This window comes from Herpailurus yagouaroundi, unplaced genomic scaffold (genome assembly GCF_014898765.1).
Source record: "Herpailurus yagouaroundi ecotype Mexico unplaced genomic scaffold, PumYag 28, whole genome shotgun sequence".
NCBI lineage: Eukaryota > Metazoa > Chordata > Mammalia > Carnivora > Felidae > Herpailurus > Herpailurus yagouaroundi.
Window position 1 is genome coordinate 35,016,521 of NW_024412376.1, and position 8,257 is coordinate 35,024,777.

An 8,257-nucleotide genomic window follows, 5' to 3' on the forward strand; every position below is an offset into this window, starting at 1 on the left:
AAAGAAAGAAAGAAAGAAAGAAAGAAAGAAAGAAAGAAAGAAAGAAAGAAATTACATACATAAGGGATCTTATTCTGTTGGGAAAATGTATGTAAATGTAAACTGTGGAAACAAGTACAATGTGTAATTCTGATTTTCACCAGGACTGCCCAGTGTACATGGGACAGGCTAACCAGACTGGATTAGAACTGCTTCTTTGGTTCAGCCCAGCAGCCTTATGTAACCCAGACATGGGGCTTTAGTACTAGAATAACTACGAGACAGAGGAAGTCTGTAGTATGTGCTTAGAGGGCTAGGAAGTGGGTGAATAGTATATATGTCAATTAGAGGTATAGAAAGAAAGAAGGAATGATCAGCAGAATGACTATAAGATGTAAATTCAGAATGCTTTGTTTTCAGAACAAATATTAATAGCATCAACTCATATTATTGAAATTTTACACCGGTTTGTTTTTCTTGCTACTTACTTACTACATGCAACAAATTAAATATATTTCTTAGTTTATATTTGTAGAAAAGTCTGTTTCATATATATCTTATATGGAGGATGGTATTGGAAAAAAAAAAAAAAAAGCACTGGAATTAGAGCCAAAAAATCTCTATGCCAATTTCAGCTCTTCTTTTTCCAGTTGTATATGGCCTTGGTCAACTCACTTAACCTCTCTGAGCTTCAGTTTTCACGGTTGTCAAAGAGTCATAACACCAACTGCCTCACAGCTAGGTAGCGTAACATGAATTAGCAAGTAAAAATACCGAGCCCCATAGCATCCACTTCATTTGTGGGATGTGAGATTTTACGTGGCCTCTTTAGAATTTTTGGTTGTTTGTTTGTTATTATAATTTTAGAAGTTTAAAAATAGACATTTAGGGGCACCTGGGTGGCTCAGTCGGTTAGGCGTCCGACTTCAGCTCAGGTCATGATCTCACGGTCCATGAGTTCGAGCCCCGCGTCGGGCTCTGTGCTGACAGCTCAGAGCCTGGAGCCTGTTTCAGTCTGTGTCTCCCTCTCTCTCTGACCCTCCCCCGTTCATGCTCTGTCTCTCCCTGTCTCAAAAATAAATAAAATGTTAAAAAAAAAAATTAAAAAAATAGACATTTAAAAAATTAAGTGCGGGGCTCTTGGGTGATTCAGTCAGTTAAGTGTCTGACTTCAGCTCTGGTCATGATCTCAGTTTGTGGGTTCGAGCCCCGCACCAGGCTCTGTGCTGACAGCTTGGAGCCTGGAGCCTGCTTCGGATTCTGTCTCCCTCTCTCTCTGCCACTCCCCCGCTTTCTCTCTCTCTCTCTCTCTCTCTCTCTCTAAAATATAAATAGACATTAAAAAGTTTTTAAAAAATTAAGTGCAATGTACTTTCTCACAACTCAGAATCGATTACTATTAACATCCGGTCATATTTGCCTTAAGTCTTTTTTTATTAAAAAAAGTATATATACACATGCACACATAAGATAAAAATTAAATCCTCTTAGGCCTCCCATTTATTCCCTTTGCCCACTGATTGGTTCATTTATTCAACATACATTTATGGAGTGCCTACTATGTGCCAGGCACAATGCTAACTGCAAGGGTGGGAATTCATGGTGAACAAGACAGACAAAAATCCTCGCCTTCACTTTACGGTAGCCACAGTGACTTCCTGATTATTCTTGACTATACTAGGCAAACTGCTGTCTCAAGGCCATTACTCTTGCTGTTCCATGACCTTGGAATGTGCTTCTTACACCTGGCCAACTGGCTGGCTATTTCATCCTCTGTATGGCTTTATTCAAATTCCCCTTTCTCCGTAAGACCCTCCAAAGCCATACTGTGTAAATTACATCCTTCTTCCCCATCACTCACAAGCTGTATCTATCTCTGCTTAATTTTTCTCCACCATCTAACTCTCTCTATTTGATCTGGCTGTTATCTGTCTCTCCTACTAAAATACAGGATCCAGGAAAGCAGAGATTTGCGTCTATTTTATCCTTGCTGCATCTCCAGTGCTTAGCAGAGTGCCCTTAACAATTATTTGTCAAGTGACACAAAAGAGTGAATAAAGGACTAAAAATTAGAGGCACCTAATTTCTTCTCAAATTTGAATGCTTAAAGTGACTAAATGAAAGTATACTTCCTATGTGATTTGCCAAATTACTAAAATGTAGAAAGACATTATGTCTATCTCCCTGCTTCTATGGAAAAACTAGAGTACTGATTTTCAAAATATGAGTGAAATGACTTTCACAATATCAGGATTTAGAGAAGTTATGGATAAAGAATTTTGAAACAGATAGAAATGGGACTCCAAAATTAGCTTTTGGACAATTTAAGCTGTTCTGTTTATTTATCCCTGGATTTGAAATTACCCTGAATCTTAAATTCCTGAAGACCCCAAAGGAAATTTTATAGCCAGCCTTCTCCTTAGCCTCTTGAAGTATACTTGGCTGGCACAATAAAAGAGTCCCACCCCAGGCATCAGTGAAAGAGTAGCTCAGGGACATGAGCAACATTGTTCAACAAATATTTGTCTAACACCTACTGCTCTCTAAGCACTTAGTAAGTCTAATGAGTTATATTTCAAAATACTTTAGTCACAGCAATACAGTGGAAATACAATGGGCTTTGGAATGAGACAGTTCAAATTCTGGCAGTGTAAGCTTGGCCATAAATTATTTAGCCTCTCAAAGTCTTCATTTTCATATCAATTACACATACAACAAAGTTGCCTGCTTTGAATGTTGGTAGTCTAGATGAAATAAGACACTGTATCAGTCAGGATAAACAGGATAAATAAATAATCCCACAAATCCCAGCTCAAAATGCCAAAGGTTTGTTTCTCTCTTGAGCTACAATAGCTGTGGTTCTACTCCCATGCAGCCATTCCCTAACTCAGGAACACAGACTGATGACGAGCAGCTAGATATCACACTGCAGGCTGCCCTGGCAGAGGGAAAAGACAATCTCACAGGGGCAATTAAATGCCAGATTTCAAACTGACACATATCCTCTCAACCACATTTCATTGGCTGGGACTGGTCACACGGTGCCACCAACAAAGGGGCCTACGAGGTACAATGTGGGCACCTGCCTTTTTGCTGAGCAGCAGAATCAACAACCACCACCGGTATCAAACACTGAGTGTCTAGTGTAACATCTACCCCAGATGTGTCCCTTTCCTCTCTCCAGGCTACACCTTGCATGCCTTCTTGTTTGTTAAGCGGAGCTACCTCTGTTTCAAAAACATTATCTTTGAATTCACAGACAGAAAAAAGTTTTTTTGTTTTTTGTTTTTTGTTTGGTCTGGTTTGGTTTTGAGATCCGGAAGCATTTTATTGACCTGGTGGAGCAGAGATATTCGTCTAGCAGCTCGATTGCAGATACTCCCCTGACTCTCCCATGTCCTTTCAGACAGGTTTGTGAAGGGGACCCTCTTATGGCAAAGAGACTTTCAGAGTCCCTCCAAGGACACCCAGGGCTTCTCTTGGTGTGGCCTGAGGCCTTAGTCGTGGGCGCTGGCTTTCAGCATTGCTTTGTACCTCCCTGTTATCTTGGGTAATGACATCAGGCCTGGGCAGGGGACCTGCCCTTCTACCTCGCAGATGAACTCCCACAGGCAGTATTTTGGGGGACCAAAGTGGACTAGGTGAGTTCAGTACAATGCTTGAACTAGAAAATGCTCCATGGAAAAATAATTACATGATCAAATTAATTTGAGAAACACCACATACTATATCCCTTCTTCAAAATTGTCATCGCTTAGTAGCTTATTAGAAGTTCAGAGGTGTCCTATGGGCCACCTGGGTGGCTCAGTCGGTTAAGCGGCCGACTTCAGCTCAGGTCATGCATGATCTTGAGGTCTGTGAGTTTGAGCCCCACATCGAGCTCTATGCTGACAGCTCAGAGCCTGGAGCCTGCTTTGGATTCTGTGTCTCCCTCTCTCTCTGCCCCCTCCCTTGCTCACGTTCTGTCTCTCTCTCTCAAAAATAAGTAAAAATTAAAAAATCTAAATTAAAAAAAGTAAAATGTTCTCATGTAATATTAACAAAAGTATTAAAAATCATATTTTATTCTGCTATCGTGAACATGTAATATAATTCTTTTGTGAAAAGAAAAAAAGATAATGTAATTTTTTAAAAAATCAGATAATTTACTTTTTTCTCTGTTCTGTGGTAGCAGCCGTCAGTATGTACGGGGTTCAGAAGAGGCTGGCCTCTGGCATCCTCTGTTATGGCGAGAAAAAGATCTGATTGGACCCCTATAAGACCAGTGAAATAGCCAATACCAACTCTAGTCAGTAGATCCCAAAGCTGATCGAGGATGGCCTGATCATCTACAAGCCCATGACTGTCCATTCCCAGGCTTGATGCTAGACAAGAGCAAGCATCCAGACACAGGTAAGCCAAAGCGTACTGCCAATGCTCAAATATCTGAGATTATGTGGATGAGGAGAATGAGAACTCTGTGCTGGCTGCTCAGAAGACACTGCAAATCTTAAGACTGGCAGTCACCTGTATCACAGCCTGTACCCGTAAGTGAAGGGAAGCATGTCCAAAACCAGGTGGATTCTCATGCAACAAACACATCACTAGTTGATAATAGAAGCAGCCCCCAGGAATCTCCAACTAGGCTGAGACCAGCAGAGCTGAGGCCAAGGAAGCACACGGTGCCTTGAGGAGTCCCCTCAGACCAAGGATGAGCTCATCGAAGCTATCTGTCCCAGAAGAGATCAAGGCATAAACTGGCCCCTCTTTTGTGTGTATTCTGTAACCTAGGCAGTTACATAGATCAATCGCTCGGTAAAATTAGCCTTCATCTGCCACAGAAAGAAGAGAACTTAGTAATAAGCCAAAGAAACGTGTGTTGTGTGTAGTTTTAATAAGCCGTCTGTTTCTTCATTATGTACCATTTATCTTGTCTGAACACACCCTCCTGATAAATGTAAAGTGCAAAAACAAATCTAGATTCTGCTTACTCTGAGAACTAGAATCACCATGAATGGGGATAGTTCTTACTATGGAGTATATGCTGTCACCTAAGGTCAACAGGAGGTCAGCTAGAGCCTTGTGTTGCATTTAGTAAGGATTTAATGCTGGATTCCTCTTTACAATAGAAATCTACCTCATTAATGAAAAGAGAGGAAAAACTTTCATCTTAATTTAAGAAAAATTCAAATGTTCTATATGTGCAGACTTGCAATAAACATTTATTATTTTCAACAGAAACTTAAGCATAAAATACTGACTGAAAGAATTGTTTTGAGAACAGACTTAATGGACAAATAAGAGTAATTTACCTGAGTGTATTTGCAAGTAAATGGGTGTGAGTAGCTTGAGAAGTACTTGAGATCCTTAAAATGATTGTCTCAAGTAATTTAAATATTCTCTTTTGTAATCTGGAATCTTGAATACATTACCAGTTTTCTTAACTTCAAGTGGAATTAAGCCTCAAACATCTTTGTCAGTAGTGTCACGGAATACAAAGTGTTGCTCTGAATTAATGAGGTTGTAAGGTCTATTGGTATATAATTGAGCCTCACTTTTTTAAATTAAATTAAATTTTTTTTTCAGGAATAGAATTTAGTGATTCATCGCTTACATATAACACCCAGGGCTCATCCCAACAAGTGTCCTCCTTATTGCCCATCGCCCTTTAGCCCACCCCCCACCCACAACCCCTCCAGCAACCCTCAGTTTGTTCTCTGTGTTTAAGAGTCTCTTGAGGCACCTGGGTGGCTCCGTCAGTTAAGCGTCTGACTTTGGCTCAGGTCATGATCTCACAACTTGTGGGTTAGAACCCTGAATTGGGCTCTGCACTGAGAGTGTGGAGCCTGCTTGGGATTCCATCTCTCTCTCTGTCTCTCTCTCTCTCTCTCTCTCTCTCTCACTGTCCTTCTCTTTCTACCCCACTTGTGCATGCTGTCTTTCCCTCTCTCTCAAAAATAAATTAATTTTTAGAAAAAGTTCTAAGCGTCTCTTATGGAAGCTTCTGGGTTGTTCAGTCGGTTACGCATCCAACTTCAGCTCAGGTCATGATCTCACAGTTGGTGGGTTCGAGCCCCGCCTGTGTCGGGCTCTAGGCTGACAGCTCAGAGCCCGGAGCCTGCTTCAGATTCCGTGTCTCCCTCTCTCTGCCCCTTCCCCACTCACGCTGTGTCTCTCTGTCTCTCAAAAATGAACATTAAATAAAATAAACATTAAAAAAATGTTTTTTAATTTATAAAAAAAAGTCTCTTATGGTTTGTCTCGCTCTCTGTTTTTATATTATTTTTGCTTCCCTTCCCTTATGTTCATCTGTTTTATATCATAAATTTCATGTGTGAATGAAATCATATATTTGTCTTTCTCTGACGGATTTATTTCACTTAGCATAATACGCTCTAGTTGCATCCACATTGTGGCAAATGGCAAGATTTCATTATTTTTGATCACCGAGTAATATTCCATTGTCTGTATATATACCATATCTTCTTTATCCATTCATCAGTTGATGGATGTTTGGGCTCTTTCCATACTTCGGCTATTGTCGATAGCCCTGCTATAAACATTAGAGTGCATGTGCCCCCTTCAAATCAGCACTCCTGTATCCTTTGGATAAATACCTAGTAGTGCAATTGATGAGTTGTAAGGTAGTTCTATTTTTAATTTTTTGAGGAACCTCTGTAATTTAGCCTGATTTTATCTAAAATGAAGGAATAACCAAATTTAGTATATGACCAATTGTTAACTCCTAATGAGGTTGTCAATTTGTACATGATGAAATTAAGAATAAGGGAAGTAGGGATTTAACACAATGGAGAAGAAAAGGATGGGGTTCTTTTATTCCTTCCCTTTTCCAACTTCTATTATAGATTATTTTTCTGTTGATATGAAAGTTATACATTCTATATGCCTGACTTACTAAGACCTATACTTAACAACATTTGTATTTTTTTTCTCTGATTAAGACAAGGACTCTAAAACTCTCTCAGCTCCCTCTTTTTTTTTTTTACCTGCTCTCCCAACCAAATCACACACATGACTTGTTGCTGTTACATGGAATTTTCACTCTGGATTGTCACACGTGTGTGCACGTAGACATGTGTACAGACACACAACTTCTTTTCTTATAAATTATTTAGTAAGTTATTTATTCAATCATAATTCCCATATAGCTCATAATGACTGGTTAGATTAATTTTTTTTTCTTAGAATATTTCCTCCAATAGTCTTTTCAAAATTGGCCTTTGAAAACAGTCTGAGACTTGAATGCCTGACACTATCATTCTTGCTCCATCATATTTAAATAATAGTTTTGCTGTATATAAAAGTTTACTTTCTCAGTTCTCTTACTCAACACCTTGAAATAGTACTTCATTTCCTTCTTGAATCCAGTGTTATCGTGAAGAAGTCTGATGTCGATGAATCTTGTTCTTTTGAAGGTATACGATTCTCTCTTTGAGGAAGCATTTATAATTTGTTTCTTTGACCTTAAATTTTATCATAATGTGTGTAGGTATGGATTTTTTTTTTCTCATCCATTTTGTTCAGCTCTCTATGAGCTCCTTCACTCAGGGGACGTTTCATCTTTCTTCTTTCATTCTGGAATAGTCTCATTAATGTAATTTCATCCACTACAGCTAGTTCAGTGTAGTTCAGTGCTACAGTGTTCCTTGTAAGGTCTTAGTCACATTGGCATTCTTCATTAGTAATGTGAACTGAGGCCGGGTCCCTGTATTGTACCCTTGCTGATGAATATATGGAGTTGACATCTGGCAGAGGCCAGAGAGGCTTCTGGTTATAAACTCCCAGTGCTTACAGAGTAAAGGAGGAAGCAGGGATAACTCCAGGACCAATTCTGTTGCTGTCTACTCTACACCACAGCCAGTACCTCCCTGACTGATACAATCCTCCCATTAGGTGCCCTGGTTGGTGCTGCCATATTTCTGCATCACAGCGTCAGAGTAGAAGGTTCTATTCCTCCCAGTAGAATTTGAATGAATGAAGTGATATAACACTATCTCTTCCCAAAGTTTTTCCCGTGTCCTCCCAGGAACATAGGCTGCCATTCTATTATTAATTTTGGAAATGTTAGAACCAGGTTCTGGAAAATGGTTACATTTGAGGAAAGTGATTTTGCTTTTCCCTTTTATTAAAAACTTCAGAGAATAAGTTTAAGAAAAAGTCTTTAATAAAGTTTCACAGATATTTTATCATCTAGTCAGAAACACACAATGAGGCTGAATCATTTGATAGAAGGAAAATTTACCAATTACAACAAACTTTTATTGAGCGCTTACTTTGT